Here is a 24161-nt window from a genome sequence, read left to right as displayed (position 1 = left end):
CACCTAACTACCTCACCTTTTTGCAAGAAGATGACCAAACTCTCAGTCATCCCCATAACCTTGCTCTCCATGTCAAAGTCCAATTTTTTTGTATTCGTGTTCATTGAGCCTTGATAGACAATGGTACAGGGTTGAACATCATTTCCTTTAATGTGATACAATAGTTGGGCATGTCTAAATTTTCCATTGACCTTAGGTGTAAGATCACTATAAAAGCCTATGATGAGGTTGAAAGACCTTCCAAAGGTCTAATTTTGCTTCCAATCAAAGTCGGTCCAGTCAAAAAAATGTCATTTTCCAAGTCCTAGACATACCACTTGCATACAATTTGTTGTTGGGACAACCATGGATTCATGACATGCAAGAAATGCCTTCTATGTATCATCAGTGCATCAAGTTCCCTTTTAATGGTACTGAAATAGTTGTCCCTGATGACAACGCAATATCTATCAACATGTTATATGCTACAGAAACACTAGTTCTGCACAACCACTCTTCTCATGAGCTGACACTGTCCTTTATAAAGTGTGAACAAAAATTGAAAATGATGAGCCTTGGCATGGTAAAATACACTCTAGACTCTATTTTTGCTCTACCTATTTCTCGTCAATATTATGGGAATCCATCTACTAAAAAGAAGCCTTTTGCTTCTGCAATGACTCTTTTTGGCACCTTTATGCAGTCATCAATTCCCCTAGAAGCAGAAAAAGAGGAACAAGCAATTAAAGATTGGGTCTATAGGGAAGAGGAAGATGAGGATTAAGTCATAGTTACTACTCCCATTCCTCCTAAACACTATGGAAAAGGATATAAATTTCTTGTAAACATGGGCTATCAAGTCCATAGGTCCTTAAATGGGAGCAAAAAAGCTCTAGTTGAACCTTTAAGTCATACTCAAGGTCGTGACACTCAAGATACTATTGGCATAGGTTTTGGGCTAGAAAATGATATACCAACATTTGATCGAAGTGCACCCATATCTAGCAAATCAGAGCATGATGATCCTTCCTTTATTTCTGCCACTTTGCAAGATGAGGACTTTATGCCTCTAACTTCTCTCATTTGGGGAGAAGAAACAATCACTCCCAATAATGATGTTGAAGCTTCCACTTATCAACAATCAGAACAAGATGAATCCAACCATGAAGACATGAATAGGGGATGGATTAGACAAAATATTGCTCATCTAATTACTAGAGATCAAATTATAGACTCTCACGAGTATGAATGGGAAAGCCTGTCAAATGCATCTTTTGAGCTAGGAGTGGATATCATTCATGCCTACGCAACCCAACTGAATGTAGTTGAAGAGTCTACTATAGGGTCAAACAAGTTTGGCTTGCAACATGTTTTAGTGGATAACGTTAGGCCCTCTAGGGCTATTCCTGATCTGGACTCCTTTGCAACATTCATTATAGGCTCATCTTTGCATGTCACCAGAGATTACTCTTTTTGTCTTCACTACCTTAAAGCTTCCACATCACTCTCATTGATTCACCCTAATCTCATAGATTGGTCAATCCAAAATCAGAGACCTAAAATATAGTCTTTTTCAAAATGACTATGAGATTGCTTGTTACCTAAATGCCATTAAACCTATCACTTCTTCCACTAGTGAACTTGTCGTTAACATGACAGAATTAGATATCAAGTACATTAGTCATTAAATTAAAAGAAAAAACATGCAGTCAAATGGAAAAAACTACATTGTGCCAATATCTAGACCTATAAAAAATAAAAATAAAAAGGCATATCTAATGTGAAAGCATCCTTGAGGCACCTGTCGATGAGGTACTTCATAGTCTGCCAAGCTATTTTGAGGATAGATCTTCAGTTCTCATCGATCCTAAATAGCCTATCAACTTGGGGATAGATGAATCTCCTAAAATTATCCATGTGGCTCAATCACTGTCAACTAATGGAAAGGAGAATTTTGCCAAATTTTTTCAAGACAAGAAGGTTAATTTTGCATGGACATACTTAGATATGTGAGGGCTTGACATAGATCTTATAATGCATCATTTATCTATCTCTCCTAGTGTAAAACCTATTAAAAAAAAATTAAGAAAGATGCATCCGCATCTAGCCCTATTGGTCAAAGAAGAGTTAAAAAAACTTGAGTGCAAACTTTCTTAGAGCTATTGACTATGCAGAGTAGATTTCCAACATCGTACATGTGTTTAAACATGATAATCTATCTAAGTTTGTACCGATTTTAGATATCTAAACAAAGCATACCCTAAGGATGAATTTTTGCTACCAAACATAGATATGATAGTGGACATGATAGCAGGTTACAAAATGTACTCCCTCATGGATGGATTTTCTGGGTATAACCAAATTAAGATTGCTCTAGTTGAGGAAGAGAAGACAACTTTTGCATGTGTCTAGGGTACTTTTTGTTAGAAATAGGGATTACTGAGAGGGGGAGGTGAATTTGGAATCTAAAAACTTTAGTCACTAATGGTATATTATTACTTACTTTAAACCATGTATAACAAATCAATAAAGTAATGTTGAATAGTAATAATAAAGTGCACAAAGCTAACTCATAACACCATATTTTTTTAACTAGGAAAACCCTTGCTAAGGGAAAACCCCAGTGGGGATGATACCCACTAGATAATATACTGGTATACAAGTTCCTTGTTAGAGGATGGACCCTATTAGGAGTCAATGAGAAAATTTAGTATAAGGAGTCCCTATTAGGAGACTTTGAATCCCTATTAGGAGATTCCAACCCTGTTAGGAGTTGTAGTATAATGTATGCAAGAAGAGCCCACTGCCCAAACATGCAATTTCAACTACAAGAAGAGCTCATTTCTCAAACAAGTATTTTAATATTATTTTCCTTCCTTATCTAATCTTTGATCTTCAACTCAATCTCAGATCACCAAAAAAAACTTTGCATATATCACTTTCACAAAAGTTCGCTCATCACAATTCACAATTTATAATTCTTTTTACAATCTCACAAGCACACTTCTTAGCATAAAAAGTTCTTTGCATAAATACCATGCCTTTACATAAATTATTTTTGGTTCAGATAAGACCAAAATTCACTTTTTCAAGTTAGAATAAACATCTAGGATGTCCACCCTAATTGGACAAGTAATTGTTTGTAAACAAAACAATTATTTCATTTAATTTGACTTGCTTCAGCAAAACATGATTAACTCTATTCTATACAATTCATACAAACTTCTAAGGTTATACACATCATCACCAACATGTATACTATCTCCATGTAACTTCGCTTGTCATAATATGATGTTTGCAACATGTTATAAACAAAACAATACACTGATTTAAACCAAAATGATTACCAAACACTAAGTATCTTCATTTCTAAGGTTTCCTATCAACATTTACATCATGTATTGCCATTAATGACAATAATTACATATCACAATTATCCAATCTACAATATCCTCCTTTGGCATTGATGGCAACAAAATATGAAAAATTGGCTAAATAACAAAAACAAACTATCAAAATAAACATTACACCTATTACAACTTGTTCAACTTTACATATGTGCTTCCCCTTACAATATACTTTACAATTTTACAATCTTCCCATGTATTTCTCCTATAAATCTCTTGTCTACAATTTTCACATGAATCTCTCCCCCTTTGACATCAATGACAAAGGTCAAAATGTCAAGATTTTGTCCGAAAATTGTCCAAAAACTATTGAAATTGTTGTCTTCCCTTATGTTGATATTATCTTCATACAATCATCAAAAATGGGTTTTAGACTGTTCATACCTTTGTTCCATGTTTCTTTGGTAGACTCAGCTAATGTGAGAATTGCACATAATGCATATGATACAATCTCAACTACATTGATATTTGAATACAAAAAGTTTGTTTATGTGTCCTTGGCCTTGAAACATACCTCTAGTTTTTTCTCAACAAAAGATAGTTTCAAAGAAATGAATTCTCTAAAATTAGATATCCTCTTCAAGATCTACTCTTTATGAAGTTCTAGTTTCCTAATGTCACTATGAACACTAGCAACTTGACTCTCAAAATCATCAACTTTGCTAGATGAATGTTGGATCTAGCTAGATAAAGCCTCTAGCTCATTCATCTTTGTCTCTAACTAACTATCTAAGTCTTTAGTCAAATTGTATGATAAAGTACACTTAACAAACAAAGCTTTTCCTTCTTATTAATATTTTTGAAGTTCTTTTATGCATGTATCAACATTGAGTAAGTCATTTTTGATATTCTAGAAGATGGTACTAAACAAGTTAGCATCATGGGAAATTTGAGCCTTCACCTCTACAACAGTCAACAAGTTTGTGAATTCTTCATTGAATGACTTTAGCACTTCTTGTGCTCTCTATTTGTAATATGACTTAGTATGCTGAACTGCCAATGTGTTGTGTAGTCTATCTATTACTTGCATTAAAGTTTTCTACAAAATTTTCACTATTTTATTCTTCTGTATGAGTTTGGATAGGGATGAGATCATATCTATTTGATCATCATCGTCAATAGCCAAACTTGAAAGAGAGAGCGAAGTAGATGAACTAGATGGTTTAGTCTCATCCTCCCTCTATTTTTTTGTTGCTTATTTAACTCTCCTCTCTTCCTCTTCTTTCCTTTCTCTTTCCTCTCTTTCTTTCTTCTCTTTTGATTTTTTTCCTCTCTTCTTCCTTTGTTTTATTTTTCTTCTCTTCTTCTGCAATCCTTTTCTTGTCTTTTTTTTCCTTTCTTTTTCTATCTTGCTCAAGTAATTGTTTCTTGGCTTCTTCAATCTTCTTCTTTTCAACTTCCAATAGCCTCTTTTCTTCCTCAATTTGTCTTAACTTATCCTCAATATCTTTAGTATCTGGTACATTTGGTTTGGAACCACCAAATGGATTGGTATCATTAATGTTAAGAGTAACATTGGTTTGATCAATCTTCATGGTGTCACCACTTACTGATACTTTCAAGGTTCTAGGAGCTAGAGGAGATGCTTCCTGTGACTCTGACAACATCTTACCAATAGTTTTTGTAGTCTCCTTTCTCAACTTATTATTCTCACCAACCATAAATAAGAATGGCCTCAACTTATTACTTAAGTATGGAGTGAGGTTATTCAACAATATCTTAATTTCATCTTCATCATCTTTCTTTCAAATGGTTCTTAGAAGAGACTTATGAAGTTCAAGGTCTTCTTCTCTTACTGGAGTCTTCTTCTCTATGAGTCTCTCATAGACTTTCTAGTTCACTACTCCTTTGATATCCTTCATACTTAGATCATTTGCAATGATATGTCTCACAATAGATATATCAATCTGATCCTTCTTGAAGTTATTATATAGTTCATAAAACTTGTTCATCTAAACAAAGTTACCTTCATTTGCAATTTTTGTGTTAATCTTCTAAATCTTCAACTTCCAGGGTTGCCGAGCTTTTCCTACTACTTGCATAAGTGGAGTCACCTTTTCTACTTTCTTGGTTTCTTGTTCATCAACCTCTTCTTCATCACTTGACTCAATTGTCAACAATGTTTCCTACCTTTTACCAGGTCTTGTGGCCATTTGTTTGACTCTCTTAGTCTTTGTAGACACTGCTTCAACTAATCTTTCTAATTTTCTCCTTTGTTTACTAGGTTGAAAATTGGACATTGCTGCATATGGAATGCTCTATTCCAAAGATGTCTTAGCAATAGATACTAACAAGGGTTATATTTTTAGTACACCTTGTTTCATTATTTGTCTCACAGCCTCAAATTCACTCTCTATCATTCTGGCCTCTGATAGTGCCTTCTTCATAATTCATTCAACCTTCTTGTGAGATGCCTTCTCCAAGGTTGCCTAATGAGCATGTTGAATTATCTCATCAAATGTGCCAAATTTTTATTATTCTTTATCTCTCTCTAAATTTAACAACAAATCAATATAACCAACTACAACATCATCATTCAACTCATAGCTCAAAGGATCCAAAAATGTTTCCTAAGGTTCTACTACTTGAATGTATGTATGATTTGTATCAACTAGAATATAAATGTCCTCCTTGAATCTATCCACAATTATTGGTGAAATCCTAAATCTCCGTTTCATCTCATTCTAAAGAGTCCTCATAATTAGGTTTCCACTATACAATATTTTTTCTTTAGGGTGACTTTTGCATACCTCTAATATCTTCTCCATAGTGCATCTGTCACTACTCATTATATATGTTATTGATAAGTAAGGAAATCTCTTAAGCACATGAAAGAATATGTGATTTATCAATGATTGGAATCTAAACACACCACTTCTTATTCTCTTAATCTTTTCAAGGTTTTCTAAGATTTGCATCCTCAATATTTCACTTAGATTCACTTGTTCTTTCTCAACACATATCTTATAAGTTGCATATATAAATCCTATTGAAAGTTCATCTATCTTAGAACTTGCACAATCTGAATAAGCAATAATTCTACTAATAAATCTCACATCAACTTGTTTGATGGGGCTGATTACCACAGCCTTCCCATTGTATATAGCTTTAGTTTAACTTTCCACTTTCTTCTTAACCATCTTTTCACCTATGGGTACACTACCTTGTTTGCTAAGACCAATTACCTCATTAATAAGGTTGGCAGAAATGTCTACTACATTATCTTGCATCCATAGTTTTCCATCATGTATCCTACTCAAAATGATTTGATTCCATTCATTTGTATCTAACTCATGATAGAAATGATACTTAAACAAATCTAATTCCTATATATGTTCAAATCTAGGCTTTACTATCATGTCATGGTTAAAGACTAGTTCCATATCTTTATTCATATATTCACTACAAATTGACTCGAATTTGCAATTCAAATAACTTTCTACGTCTTCAAGGTAAACTACATTATTTGGAGTGATAGACAATGCAGAGTTGGGGTTTCCTTCATTAGGTTTTATAGAAACTACCTTAAACTTAGGTCTATCCTCATTCTCAACATTGTGTACCACTAACATATCCATGATTCTTATCAACAATATCTTTTACCAAACAAATTTGTGGAAAAATGATAAAATACCTCTTTCTAAAAATAGGGTTTGCTTTGAAATCACTCAAACAAGTTACTTTTGAATGCTCTTCACTTCAAATATGTCCACAATGAAGTAAAATTAATTCTATACTCCTTTTATCCATCAACTTGAGCTTGCATTAATTGCATACTTCACAAATATGAAAAAGCTATCAATTACATTTTGTAATTACATAACTACTCAAAATCATCTATATGATCTTCATATGTCACCTAAGGTTTACTATAGCATCATGAAAAACATCCTCAAGACTTCACATCACAAAATTCTCTGAAGAAACTTACTTTTCATCTTCTATTACAGAACCAATTCTTACTATAATACCAATAACTTTGAATTCCTTCATAACTTGTTTAGATGAGCTCCAAATCACAAGCAAGTTTAGGTACCATCTAAAAATAGCTAGATACACCTTTTTCAAACTTCGCTACCTCTAATTTAGTCTCTAAATGATATTCTCAAATTCTGATGTTGTGTACAAGCTTAATTCACCTTAATTGAATCAAACTCAACAACTAACTTTGATCTTCATGTCTCATCATCATCTAACTTTTCTTTTGAAATATTTGTTCCTTTCACAAATGCTTCATTAAGTTCTTCTCGATGTTCACACATAATGTTTCTTTGTTCTTCACTATTTCTACTGGTTGCAAAGTTCCTTTCCTGGTTCCTTCTATCATTCCTTCTGTTCTTGAAGTTTCTTCCATTGTTCCTTCTATCTCTAAAGTTTCTTTCCATTCTATATTACCTTGTTGTGTGCCCAAAGCTATTACATAACTAGCATACAAGTGCTCTACTTCTAAGATTCTATTGATCATCAGGTGCATGACAATTTCAAGCAATGTGTCCTAGCTTGTTACACTTATAAGACACAATCTATCTTTTTTCTTTATAAGATCTTATTTCTCTCGATGTCCTTTCATCAGATCTTCTTCTATCTATAAGGTTAGTATATCTAGACATTCTACTATTCCTTCTATCATTATCATACTTAGGTTTCCTACAATTAATTGCATTATGACCCATACCATGACAATCATGACAATAAAGTCCTTAACATGATTAAATGAATTATTTTTATAATCTCTTTTAATATGATCTATTTCATTATGTAAAAAGCACTTACCTCTAAATTCATACCTGGTTTTTGTGAGAGTATCCACTTGCTTTGGTTCATCCAAGATTTCAACTTCCTTATTTTTCTCAACTTCTTTAGGTTTCTCAGAAGATTGACTAGATTCAATCTTATCATCATATTTGTCTTTTTCTTTCAAATCTGATATAATCTCAGGATTCTTCACAGACATGTTAATTAGATAACCAAGACGAGTCTTGTTATAAGGAGGTTTATATATAGACATTGAATCATCAAGTTTTTCTCTACTAGAATAAAGTTTCTCAAGCTATTGTTTGCACTATGTTAATTCACCTTTCACAATAGTATTGTACTGGTGGAGTTCTTCATGATCTTCTTTCAATGTTTCAAACTTAGATGTTTTCTTTGCCAGACTTGCTCTCAGATCTGTATTTTAGTCTTCAAATCAGATTCAACTTTGCTAGGATCATTTCACAAAGTCAACTTTAGATTTTTAATCTTCAACGCATGCTTCAAGATCTTGTATGTTGTCTTCAACTTTTAATAGTCATCATCACTAGTTCTAGATTTAGTAGATTCAAGCTTTGATTTTAGATGATCAATCTTTTCTTTTAATTGACCAATGTATACTTTAGAGTCTTCATATTTTTCCTTCAACTTATCTCTTTCTTTAGTAAGGAAATCAATTTTTTCAAAAGCTTCTTCGAGGTTCTTCATCAACTATTCCATATCCATAGGGATCTTACTTAAGTTGTTAAGCCTCTTCAAAGTAACTATGCTCTAATACCAATTGTTAGAAATGGAGATTACTGAGAGGGGGGTGAATCAGTAATCTACAAATTTTAGTCACCAATTGGATATTATTACTTACTTTAAACCATGCATAACAAATAAATAAAGTAATGTTGAACAGTAACAATAGCAATGCACAAAGATAACTCATAACACCATATTTTGCTAACTAGGGAAACTATGGCCAAGGGAAAACCCAGTGGGGATGATCTTATCAAAATTTTCAGGCTACATTATCTTAGCAAAGGGCATTGAGGTTGATCCTAAAAAAGTCCAAGCCATCATGGAAATGCCTCCTCCAAGAAATATTATTCAACTTAGAAGTCTGCAAGGATGTCTACAATCCATAAGAAGATTCATTTCCCAATTGGCTGATAAAGCTTAATCTTTTAATGAGAATTTGCATAAATGCACTACTCATATATGGAACAAATATTGTTAGCAAAGTCTAGACCAAATCAAAGGGTACTTGGCTAAACCTCTAGTTTTGATGCCACCCATTACGGGAAAACCTTTGATCTTTTATATCTAACCTATAGCTTCTTCTCTAGGAGCATTATTAGCACAAAGTGATGAGACTAGTAAAGAATGGGCTATATATTACATCAGTCAAACTTTGGTAGCTTATGAAATGAACTACACTAGTATTGAGAAAGCCTATCTTGTAGTGGTATTTGCTTCTCAAAAGCTCTAACATCACATGTTGGTACATACAATACACCTAGTTGCCAAAATTGATCCTCTAAAATAATTGTTCAGAAAACCTGCACTTATCAATTGTCTAGCTAAATGGATGATGATTCTTTCATAATTTAACATTCAGTATGTCGAATGTAAAGCCTCAAAGGGTAGGCTATAGCTCACCAATTGGCTAATTTTCCACTCGAGGATACAACACCCATGCAAATTGAGTTTCCAGATGCCTCAATTATGTACATCACTAAGAGAACTTAGAAAATGTTCTTTGATAGTTCTTATACATAGAATGGGACTTGAGCAGGTGTCTTGTTTATTTCCCCTCATGGTTATACAATCCCAAAATCCTAAAAACTCTTATTTCCTTGCATAAACAACATTGCAAAATATGATGCATTAAAAAATGGGATCAAAATGGCTCTCAAATGGTTACACATCTATGGAGATTCTCAACTTGTTATAAACCAAGTAAAAAATGAATATCAAATAAAGGATGACAAGTTGATACCTTATAAGAATTGATAGATGCTCTAAGGAACTATTTCACTTTTTTCATATTCTAGCAAATTCCTAGAGTAGAAAACAAGGTTTTCAAAGCTATGGCCACTCTAGCATCTATCCTCCAACTACAAGAACATGAATTGCAATTTGAGTTCCTTGTGGAAGAACTATGTCATCCCGCCTATGACTTCTTAGATAACCAAGTGATCTACACTGTTGTAGGTCATGATTCCTCCCAATATGTGGCTATCTTCTCTTATCTACATGATCAAGTTATTCCTAAAACCCTCACGCACAACCAAAAATTCTAACTCACTTGCAATGCTTCACATTACACTTTGGTCTCTAGTGACTTGTATAGGAAGAGTCTAGATGAAATGTTTCTTAGATGTTTAGAGCTAAAAGAGTTTGAAAAGGCACTCACTAAAGTTCACAATGGCATTTGCAAGGTACATTCTAATGGCCTTGCACTTTCTTAGAAACTACTTAGGGTAAGTTTTTACTAGCCCACCATGCAAGTTGATTTTGTTCATTATGCCAAGTCTTGTCAAAAATGTCAACTTCATGGCTACTTAATTCATGCTCCTCGACATGAGTTGATTCCCTCTATGACATATTAGCCATTTCAATAATGGGCCTTTGACTTGGTAGGGAAAATTCATCCAAGTTCATCTAGTGGTCACAAGTTAATCATTATAGCAACTGAGTATTTCACCAAATGGGTTGAGGCTATGCCACTATCTATTGCTATAGGCAAACATGTTGCCCTGTTTATACTGAACCACATCATTTGTTATTATGGTATTCCTTCCTCCATTATTACTAATAATGGAGGTCAATTCAAGAACAAGGACCTCAAACAATTATGCAGGAAATTTTGAATCAAACAATATTGGTCTTTTATCTACTACCCTCAAGGGAACGGCCAAACTAAGGCTTCCAATAAAACATTGCTGAAAATCTTACACCACACAATTCACAAGTTCTGGAAAGATTTGCACTTACAGATAAATCTAGCACTTCGGACCTATAGACTGACCATTTGTACTCCTACAAGGGTCATGCCCTTTTCTCTAGTCTATGGCTCTAAGGTCATCCTCCCATTAGAAGTTGAGATCCCCTCCTTACGAGTCTCCTTACATGGGTTGATAACTGATGAAGACCATAGAACTATGCAAGTATAGGAACTAAAGACTCTTGATGAATGCCCATGAGGCTGCTTCTGATCACATGAGAGGTTATTAGAAGTGCATGTCTACTTAGTATAACAAGAAAGTTTACCCTTGTAGATTTCAAGTAGGTAAACTTGTGCTTAGAGAGAATCCAAAAAGTTAGTAGCATAGAGAGTAGAAGGGAAAGTTTGAACCTAATTACTTAGGGTCGTATATTATCACAGCAGTATTTGGGTCCAATGCTTATCAACTATCTACTCCTAAAGGGGAAGAACTTGCAAAGCCTATCAATGTTCTACATTGGAAGAATTTCTATGCTTAGACGCTCCCTGCTCAGCTATCTTGTACATATTTATGATCTTGAAAAAATCCTAAAAAGAAGAAAATCAACTTTAAAAAAATGATCATCCTAGTGAAAACCTCGCAAAAGGTGCTTTGATTTATCACCAAAAAAAATCCAAAAATCCAAAAATCCAAAAAAAATGAAAAAAATCTTGAAAAAATATGCCAAGTGATGAAAACCTAGAAACAAGCGCTACTTGAGACCCTTGCACCTATGTCTATTAATCTTAAGCACTCACTTCGCAATACATTTCCTAATGTGTGATTGTTTCTTGTCCTCATCTCAAGGACATAGCTACTTAGCCTATTTGAGGTTTCCTTATGCATTAGGGTTTCTTTGGAAACTCACAAAATAGTGTTTCTTAACACTACCCCCAACTTGACATCAAATTTTTTTCAACACTTCTCAGATAGTTTACCTACAATCTTCGATGTTGTGATATTTCTCACTATCAAAATCAAGTCTTGAAGAAATGGCCAAGTGACTTACAAACATGCAATTAAACACTTAAATAACTAAGCTATGTTGATCTTTATTTACATTGTGTGTCACCTATGATGATTTTTTTACTATGTGTTCCCTCCCTAATAGTCTTTCAAGGATGTCATTGACTAGAACACTGGGGGCATGGGGCATGTTTTCTTGATCTCTACTTGTGGGTATACTTTGTTTGTCTAGAGGTGGTTTCAAGCATTCATGCTTGTCCTGTTTGACACTTTGACTCACAAACATATTGTCCTTGACTATTTTCACAAGACCGCACTCAGGGGTTATCCTGGGGCTTATGCCTTGATACAAGTGTAATCTTTCTATACTAAACTTAGGGAATCCCATCATGTAGTCATCTTGACTTACATGTCTTTAATGCTTAGATTTGATTTCCACATACCTATCTAATATTGATCATATTGATATCCTCATAGTTATACTAGTGATGGTTGTATGATCTCATGATGTCCCTAATAAATGCTCAATGATGAAATTAGAATCTAAAGGTTATGTGTTTCTTGCTGAAAAACCACTTTGCATATTAGTTATCATTATACATTCATTATTGCATCTTTTTCATATGGGAGAGCTCTCTCCTCATCTTTTGCAAACATATCAGCTAACTACTTTCATATGTTTCTTTGCTTTCTTCTTTATCATGTCTTTTTACCTTCTTGGTCTTTCATTTCATCTTTATTTCTATCCTATCATCACAAGTGGTTAATCTAAAAATCACTTTCGATCTATCCAAGTGTCACATGTTTCAAAAATATAAGTATATACATACATATGAGAGCTAAAATACATGAGAGAGATGCATGAGCATATTCACATAAGTATCAAAGCAATGCATACAAGAGCAAGAAATAGAAACAGAAATATCACATGAAAACTTAAAATGTTGAGACATCCATCAAAATGAGACAAGTACATAAATATGTCAATCTAATCTAGTATCTCATATATTTGTGTGTGTGTGTGTGTGTGTGTGTGTGTGTGTGTGTGTGTGTGTGTGTGTGTGTGTGTGTGTGTGTGTGTATATATCAATGTGTCATAGTACATATACAAATATGAGATCCAAAATTTGGATATCTGTCTCAAAAATATATGGAGTAAAATTTAAACTATCAAAATTATCAAAATTGTCCTATGACTGACTCGCACCCTCTGCATCTGGTGGTGGCCTTGGTGGTGGAGTTTGTCTCTTGTCTAGTGCTTGCACCACACCCTTTGATCTCCCCACTCTCTCTGAGTACATCAGTGCCTCTCAGTCTACAAGGATTATAGCAATATATACCCCATGATAATATGCTACCCTAGCTATCTGCCACTCCATCTCTCATCGAGCCTCAACTAAATCATCTCTCAAGGCTCGCTCTTGTCTATCTACCTCTGCTTGTGCATCCACTAGTTGTTGATCTTGAATAGCAATGGTCACTCGTGTTGACTATAACTTAGCCTCTAGATCCTAGATCTTACCATCTTAGTCATCACCTGTCCTAGCCAACTACTCTACCTGCACCTCCACCCGCATTGCTCAGTGTTTCCTTAGTGGCACCTTCTCCTCCTCCTCCCTAGTGGCCTATGCTCATGTTTGTCTCCTCCTAGATTGGGAACTATCCCCAACCTCCAATTGTCTTTTCCCTCCCCCTCTACCTCCACCTCTACCTCCTCCATGTCCCCCTGCTATGGGCAGGGCATCTGGCTCTATAAACTAAGGGAAGGGATGCCTTTGCCTCTCATATAGGTATGTAGAGTTTGCTCCTACATCTATGACATCTGGGCAATAATCCCAAGCAGTCTGCACCAAGGTTGTTGTCTCTCAAAAAGTTGTCTGATAATCCAACATGAGCAACCAGCCTCATACCTCATCTAAGTAGAAGTGAGCATAGGTTGTAGTCTCCACTAAGATCACTTGTGGCTCTACAAACTAATACCATACCTAGCTAATCACAAATCTCTCCATAATCTCTAAGTGTCTTCCTACTAATGGTCTGCTTTATCTCATATACTTGATCTCCCAGGCATCCGACCATCTATGGCACTCTTGACAGGGTTGCCATGTAAAAGCTATCAACTCATCAAAAATCTTTCAATAATAAGTGGCATCCCCACTATGAGTCTACAGGAAAAATCCTACATATCCAAAAATGTAGGGTTGGCACTGATCCTATGGTTGCACCCATGGATTAATAATAGCAATATGCTCCCATGCTCAAATCTGTGCTAATACTTCTCTGCTTGCCCAAGATTGACCCTCATGGTATACAACCTCATGTAACTCATGATACATGTCAGTGAGTATAGATGGTCCCCATACCATCCTCTAAGGTTGGGTAATCAGATCTGTCACCAGTCTGCCCCATCCCAGTGGGAAGCCCTTTTGGCTCCTATCAGTCACCAAGGCCTAAGCAACCAATGAACATAACTTGCTTGGTAGAGGGTAATCAACACCATACTCATCAATGAGTCACTTTAAAATTAGCTAGTAGTCTAGGATGGTAACATCCTAAAACATCTAATGCATCATTTTTTGCCCCTCTATCAGGGTTTGATCATAGTACACCTGTGACATATCACTAAACCTTTCATCAGCATACCTCACATGGATATCACAAAACCTAAAAGTACAAAATCAATAATCAAATTTAGAACTCATTGGATCACCATGAAAAGGTACTCAAAAAATGTGATACACATCCTCTAAAGTGATCAAGGCCTCTCTGATCAGCAAGTGAAAGGTGTTATTCTCATTGTGCCATCACTCAACAAGCACAGTCAACAATCCATGATTCTCCTATATATGGGGAATATGCATAACCCATCTCAAACCTATGCTAGCTAGGGTAGTAGTCTCATCATATGTTAGATATTGCACAACATGCAATTCCACCACTTTGGGGGCTTTGATGAGAAGGGCTAGAAACACTATCTACAACACAAGACATAAAAACATCAGTAACACATCAAAAAAATGAACAAAATACAAAAATTTAGGGAAAATTTTCTTCAAAACAAGTTGTGTGACATTTACTACTATATGTGTGCAATATTTTATGATGTACCGGTGTGATACATTTTTGTCATGCGATATTTTGCACCAATTCGTGCGATAAATGGGTATGTCCCATGTGACATAATTTAGACTACCCATGCGATACATTTTTTGATACGAAGTATCATGCAATATTTTCTAAAGTACTCATGTGATAATTTTAAATATCACACGATATTCCACGTTTTACTTTCAAAAAGTGCAAAAAAAGGTCAAAAAAGCGATAAAAAGTTGGAAACTTACTAGCGCCTCCTAGTCAATTGGTTGGTTGTGCAACTGGCTATGCTTGAAATGGTGTTTGTGGGTCAGAATGCCTGATAACACCATTTTCTCTCCAAATCACTCTAAGCTCTTCAAATTCACAAAAGACAAAATGAATTTGAAAATGACACTTGCACCCCTTTTATAGCCTTCTGACCTCATTTTGACCTAATTTTCAAACTCCTCAAAATTCTATAAAAATTATGCCCCTAGCTAATTTTGACATCCTGGATCCATTTTTAGGATCGAAATTGAAATTTGAGTTCATCTTGATAGTCAAAATTGCATTTTAAAATTCTACCTTCTTCTGAGCAATTAGCTGACCTTTTAGGGTCTAATCTCTTAATCATCACTGGGGCATCTTCATTTCTTCATGTCTTCATCACTTCACTTTATATCTACTTCAATTCACCTTTTCATGTCTAAAATCACATTTTTACTTGATTTGACCTAATTTTTATGCTTTATCCTTCATGTCAACTCTGGTCAAACTGGGGCATTATGTCATTCCTTAATAGTCACTCTTTGCTTCTAATCATTTATCTATCATTTTGGACATTGTTATATCTTGATTTTCGTATATCTTGCTCATTTCTATATTTTCCTTACCTCATTTTGATTTTGATCCTGAGGGGGCAAAAATACTCTATCATCGCTTGCTATAGCTATCTATTTCCTAGGAGCATATGTTTGGTCTTTTCATTTACTCTTGATCTATCTACTTTGTTAGGTGTTAGCATTCTTCTTGAATTATGACATCGTCTTTTTCCCAATGTTCAGTATTATCACTATTAGGTTGTACATTTAGGATTTGCTATCTTCTACATTTTGTTCTTCAGGATCACAAATCTCTATCTATTGCTGCCTACTTGGCTTCTATTTTCTTTGACATAATGTGTTCCCAGATTGATCACGCATTAGTCAAAAAGGGGAAAATATAATCACCTAAAAATGGCCATCTAGACTATTGGCCCCCTTCTCAGCATTTTGGATAATTTCATTAATCATTTACCTAGACCAAATTGCTAATAATCAATTAATTTGATTATAACGTATAGTTTGACTATGTTATCCTAAGTTCATTATTTGATTAAAAAAACATATCCCCTTTTAATTAAGTAAAAGCCTCCATTCTTCTAACCCACTTAAAGTGTAGACATAAAGTCCTTTTTCTATTTTTCAAATTAAAAGAAAAGGCTTTATGACTTTTGTCTTATATGGGAAGTCAACTTATATTTTATTGGTTGACTTGTGTGTGCACATGGATCACTTATCTTTTTGAACTCCGACATTGATCATCCATCATCTTGACCTTGATCTCTACCATTCGTATAGCTTTTAAAGAAAGAGCTCTCCCATTGTCAAAGGATCCATCCACCTTTTGAATATTGTTATTTAGTAGGTTTTCTAATATGTTTCTTTGGAGCTTTGAGGAGAACTTCTCATTCCTTGTCTCATTCTATCATCACCATTGCATACTAGCTTAGAATCATGTTGCATGTAGCTTAGCTTTCATTTTGCAATAGGTTAATATTTGTATTTGTAATACTCTCATTCATGCTTAGCATAGCTACATTTTGCATACTCATTCTAGTTTAGTCTCCATTTGCATTGCATTATTAAGGCACCCTTTGTAGACATTTTCACTCTTGCATCTTGCCTCTAATAGAAACTCTCATTGCATGGTTTACTAGCAAGAAGAGTATCTCTAAGGCTCAACTGAGAGCCTTTTTATGCTCGAAACATACTCTCTTGCACTTCATGGATAGGGACCTCTAAGCCAACATCCAAGCATTCTAAACTCATGGAATCCCTTGGATAGAAGGATTTAGAGTGTGACATGTTTCTAGTGTACAATAACAAATTTATAAGAATGAATACAAGTTCTTACATCAACTATTGTTAGAATTATAACAAGAATTTCAATGGAAACAACAATGCAAGGAACAGCCTTAATCCTCCATATCACAATAATGGTTTCCAAAGATAGAATCAAAAATGGAATACTTTTCCAAACAATAGAAGTGTCCCTGCAAATAACAACAATAATGCTCAATTTGTGGACATCAATCAATTTGATAGTTATCAAAACATACCTAATGATGGTGACTCATATTTTAATGGAAATCAAGAAGTGAATTAGAATTCACAAGCCAATAACAACGAGCCCCCTATGTAGTTCTTGTTCAACACTATGCTATTAGAATCTTATGATTCTCCACAGGTTCCTAAAATGGAAGAACGAGTCAACAAAGAATTTACTTTTCTATTCAGTCAAGAATCAGATCCCTAACTAGAAGACATGTTTTCTTTTTGGAATGACAATCGAAATACTTACAATTTGTAGAATCAAAGGGAACCCATGACTGATGAAATTCCTCCCGCGTTGCAACCAACACCTCCAAATCCAAGGGATAATAACAATCTAGTGCCTACACGAGCACCCTGTGTTGGAAAATAAAATTAGAACCAAGGAAACATACCTATGATACTAAAGAATCTTGCTTGGTCAATGGAAAAGTATAGTGTAGTTGAAGATCTAAAAAGGATGAAAGCTAATATATCCTTATTCAATATGCTACAAAGTTTTCCTAATCAGAGGGAATCATTCTTGAAGATTCTAGATCAAACAAAGGCAACCACTAAGACAAGCCATCAGAAGACAGTATCACAACAAGTGAACACTTCTAAGGCAATACCTATAACACCCCACCATGTGACTTGAATGAAGTTAACCTAAAGTTTTACTAAGTTTACCAAACATTTTTTTCATATAATAAACACAATAGTTTCATGTTGTACTCAAATAACAACAACATATAATCAAGTTGCAACTCTTAAGGGTCCCATGATGATGAATCACATTTAATTTTAATTAACACTAAATCCAATTTATAATAAATCCGCATCAAAGAATAATGTACAAGTATGATTCCATTTAAATAATATACAATCATATAAGATGCCATTTGGCAATAAACAGAATACACAATCATCCACTATATAGGTCACGGGGTATGAAAGGCTAAAATAATATACATCATGAAATAGATTACATCTTCTTGTAAGATCTATGAAATCAAATACAATACACTTAAAATATAACCATCCATCATAGAAAAACAAGATCAGATAAAAAGGAACATCTACACAAGCACATCCAACAACAACATCCAATGGTTGGATCTCAATGGTATAAGAAAAAGCACTACCACCTGACATCATGGAACCCAAAAAGGGCCACTCCCACCACACTAAGGAGATAGTCTCAAGTCCCACATAGGATAAAAATCTCAATAATAAAATCCAACATCTAAGTTAAGGAAAACCTAAAAGCAATCTAACTCAAAGGTGTCAAGATACAAATCACATCTAAACCTAAAGGAAACAATGACACATAGGGAATCTACTATGCATGTGGGAAAGTGTCATCACACAAGCCAACTCTAAGGTTACTTTGCTACTCTCTTAATCCTTTGGCCCCCTAGTGACTCTATGTGGCACTAGTATCCTTTCGTACTAATAAGGCATACTAACAAGTTAGCTCTAAGGTTATTCAACTAGTTTTTTAATCCTCCAGCCCCTTAGTGACTTTATGTGGTACTAATATCTTATTAATTCATTTTAAACCCATTTAATGAAATGTTATCACTTATTAAATAACCTACAATGGGTTACCTATCAACCTCTTTAGGGCCTTGGCCTCCATTGCAAGCCACTTCCCAACATGACATACAGATAGCCTACCCTACACTCAGTAAAATCAAAAGGTCTCATACAACCATAAACCACACATCAATTCTTAAACAAGCAACTAACAAGTTCTGAAATCACTAGTCAAAATACAAGCATCACTAAAATGATCATCCTAACAGGATTGATCCAAGAAAGCACACATAAACCAATTCCATGTCAGAACATGACATCACCAAAAATAAATTATACAAACACCTCAGTCCTATACTAGTGACTGGAAAGTAATCCAAAAACAACTAATCGAAGACTCAAAGGTTATATCAAAAAGGTCACACCATTCACCTCAGCTTCGCACAAGAACACTGGAAAGCAATAACAATCAATAGATCAAAACACCTCATAGAGCATACAAGACACATTACCATGGTTGAGTATAAAAAATTGTGATCAAAACATCATCATCACATACAAAATAGAACTCTTGAGCCTCTAGAAAACATCCTAATTTGGTCAAAGTACTAAGTCAACCTGACAACCAAAAAGTAAAATCACATGTCAAAAAAAGAGTACATACAAAAGTAACTTTCACCATATATTAGGTTTTGAAAACACCCCAGTTCCATTTTCTCTATAGGTTTCTAAGTTCTCATTTTCATTTTCAAAACAAAGAGATTTAGATTTACAAGAATAGGGTTTCAATTTCATTACTCTAGTTACCAGATTCACTAAGGTTTCTAAGCTCACTAGAATTCCAGATGATTCAACAAATCATATAAAGTTGTTTAAACATAGTTTCATATTTCAATTCATTTCCAAAATATAAGATTCAATAAACATACACATTATAGTTTTCATCTTTACAAACATGATAGATTGATAAAGTTTTCATTTACAACCAGGGTTCTAGTTTTCATTACCAAAGTATCAAAACTACTAAGGTTCTGAAATTATTGAAAGATGTAATCAATTTCCCCTAATAGTAAAAAAAATTATTTTCATATAAAATCAAATCATTAAGAAAAACACAAGTTTACCAATCTCCCCAAATCACAATTCAAAGTATGTTGTACAAATACATTTTAATAATAAATTAATTAAAAACATTAATTAAATATTATTAAAATTCAATCAAAAAATCATTAAATTATTAATGATTGTAATCACCTATTAATAACTTATTTTAAATTATTAATAAAATAATTACTAACCTATTAATAAAATAATAATTAACAATAATAATAATATAATTAACAAATTATATTAATTAAATTAACTAACAACAAATATAATAAAATGTTTATTTAATTTTTTTAATTTTTTAATTTTTTAAATATATTTTTTAAAACTATATACAAAAAACATTTATTAATTTAAAATTGTTAATAAATAAAATTTATTAAAAAAATAAAATAAAATTAAACTAAACTCCTAACATTTTTAAAGGCCCGTCAGCCTGCCACCCTTGGTGGCCATCGCAGCAGAGTACTGTTGCTCCTATTGTTGCCACAGCAAATTATATTGCATGCGCAACAAGGCACCGACGGTGGAAGTAAAGAGAGGAGGGAGAGGTGGGGATGTGGTGGCCTACCTCCCACTCACAAAAATTAAATTCAATTTTTAAAATTTTTAATTATTTATAAGAACAATAAATTTGCCCCTTCCCCCATCATTTTAATATTTAATAATGTAATTACATAGTAATTACATTATTATTATATGTATGTATGTATGTATTTTGTTTTTTAAGATTATTTCTCCATTAGATCTAACAGGGCAACTACATTCAACCAAACAAATTCTCTATACAAAACTCCTAATTTTCTTCTCCAACACTTATATGAAAACACAGATTTCTTAATCAATTCTATCTATGAAATTCCAAATTTAAACAAATGAGGGCTTCTAAATCACAAATCATATATAGATAACCTTAGAACGAAGAATAATTAAAATTACAACGAGGGTTTAAATCTAATTAATTCGTTCACAAACATATTCAAGAACAAAGTAGAGAAGATTTCAACATAAGGATTTTTAAACACATTTAAAAAAAATTGAAACAAATTTATCTAGACACGAAGACAGGAATTCGAAGAACAAAAATCCATTGTACAATTAAACCATGAGATCCTACCTGGATCTGATGCTAACACACAAATGCACGAAGCACGTGAGAAAACCCCTTCCTTCTGAAAAGCTTCTTCCCTCGAAAATTGCTTCTCCAAAACCCAGTTTTTTTGCAACAATGAGCTCTAGATCTTTGATAAAGAGTTCTCCCCTAAATTTAGGGCTATGATTGTGCAATCACAGGAGGGAACTAGCTAATCTTTATCTATTATTATATTTTCATGCACACTTTTTGTAATTTAAAATATCTTTATTAAATTAATTTTCTTTCTCTCTTTAATTAATTTATTATATTTTAATTTCATGCATAAGCTTTATGCAATTTAATTAAAATAAAATTTATTAAATTATGATTTCTCTCTCTAATTAAATCATGAGATGAGTCAATGGCCCTTGGTCTATTGGTGAATTTGAATGGCTCACAAAGAGCCCACCAAGGATCAAGTCTTGTTGAGTGCAAGGCTCTGTCATCATAAGGGATGAGGCCAGGATCGTGCCCCGGGTGATTTTGATGGCATGGATGCCCCTCAATCCTTGGCTCTAAGCCAAATAGGTTTCAGGCACAAGTGGGCCCGTATTGGGTTCCTAAAAAGTTTATGTGGTGGCCTTTGCTAGTTGGTAACTCGTAGGCTTCATGCCTCACTGGGTTGCCTCGCAGGTCTGAACCCTCCATCAAAAAAAATATGAGACACTTTAATAATATATTTATTAATTCAACTAATAATATTATTTAGAGTTTATTATTAAAATAAAACTCTTAAATAAATTATTATTAAATTAAATAAATATAAATATGCCAAAAATAGAACTTTAATAAAATCTTTAAATTTAATTCTTTTATTTAATTAATTTCTCAATTAATTAAATATCAAATTTTCTTTATAAAAATTTCATTAAATTATTTCTAAATTTGATTTAATTAGAACAGAAAATCATCACATACCCACAAAACCAAAAATGACAACTCAACTAAAGACAAAGGCAAATATCAAATTCCAGGGTTAAAATCATGAATTCACATCACCTAACGAATTCGGAAAGGTGAAACTAACTCAAATACTTGTCCTATTTTCTAGGACAATTGGCTTGGGCTTTAGGATTTGAACTTAAGAATCATCTCCCCACTTATACCATTGAAATATTGTGATAGGGTACGCTCATCCTAGCAATTCAGGGAAGTCGATACTTAGTACCTGCAATCTGCATAAAATCTACACATGTACAAACACATTTATTCTAAACTAAACAAGCAATGGAGGGAACTATTGCATCATGTAGATCCTAACTAGTAGGTGACTACAACTCCCTTCCTCAACCACATCAGAAATGTCAAACATAAAGAAAAATTGCATGCACACCATACAAATGCAAGTATGGGTTAAGTATCCATAAAAATTGCATATAAATCATTTATCTAACTAATATCATGAGATAATTGAAATCATTGAATGAACATACATCTATCATTATTATAAAGATAAACATAAACACATGAAATAACTAAAATCACTGAATGAACATACATCTATCATTATTGAAAAGATAAACATAAACACATGAAATAACTGAACAACTCATCACATAAATCAACTAAGTATAAAATGACATAAATCAAATTCGGTAACCAAGTACCGATAATCATGACACATGATCAGAAAACTAACCTAAAATAATTTTACAATACAACAGAAAATTCAAGTAGGGGTAGGCATTACAATGCCCACCATGTATAAAGACAAGGCCAAAGTGCCTCCTTTCTTTCTTAGTCTTAGAATTTTGGGGAAAAACCTCCATAATTGTCTTATAAATTCAAGAGCTTCTTGTAATGTCATGTCACTTTTGATAGCTTAAAGGTTGGGAGTCACCCCTCAACATATGAATTAGATAGTGATTTAGCTTGATAAAATTAAAGTAAAAGTTATTAGAGTATTGAAAGATGTACAAATACAGTTAATTACAAACCCCAAAATTTAAGACATCATAGATATACATGTGGTAGAAATTCCAAAAACATATGCTTTGCTACTGAGTAGATAATGGACTTGGTGTCTAGGAGGATGGTTCTTGAATGACTTCACTCAACTATGGTTACCTTGGAAAGGGCTAAATAATTAGATCAAGATAGATGCTGAGCCAAATCTAAAGATGATGATAATGCCCCAAATGAAGTATCATTCATTTATTAAGACCTAGGTTCTTACAAGGTGATGGCTCTTGAGATAGCTCCAGTTAAAAGAATAGACAATCTGAATAGAGAATCCATGAACTATACCCCAAGAAAGAGATCGTGACTCAAGTATAAATGACATGGTTTTGAATTTGAAATACCTAGGAGAAGAAGCAAACCCAAATGTTTTGCTCCTTCAAGGATTTTGTAGGTTGCACAAAGTAAGTCATTCAAAATTTGAGTTCTCACATTGCCAAGAAGCGATTATTCAAGTATTGACTCAGATAATGCACTTAAAAAATGGTCAAAATCGAAGTGAGATAAAAAATGAAATTTGAATTCACATGTGCATATCTATAGTCATGGAGAATGATGAAGAGGAAAAAGACGATCAAAATGTGTCATATAGTGATACCTCTTCAGATGGTGGAGCTTTTTCTTGTCCTCCACGAGGGATGATTAAAGTCCTAAGGAGAAGATGTTTTATAAAAGGCTAATGTTGGACCTCGGTTGTTGTTCATCCTAAGCCACAAATTAATAAAAGCACAGAATTGATTGGGGAGGTTCAAGATCAATAAGAGAAATAAACAACCCACATATCAAAGGTAAAAAATGGTAACTCATTAGTCCACCATGTAAAAGACTGCAATGGATCCCAAAGAAATAGTCCTTCAAAGTTCAAGTGAAAGAAAAACTTCAAAATAATAAACACAAGTCTAGAAAGCCCAAAGAA

This window comes from Cupressus sempervirens, chromosome 2, assembly GCF_028749045.1.
Source record: "Cupressus sempervirens isolate cs-2001-9-10 chromosome 2, ASM2874904v1, whole genome shotgun sequence".
NCBI lineage: Eukaryota > Viridiplantae > Streptophyta > Pinopsida > Cupressales > Cupressaceae > Cupressus > Cupressus sempervirens.
Note: the sequence above shows the minus strand (reverse complement) of the source record.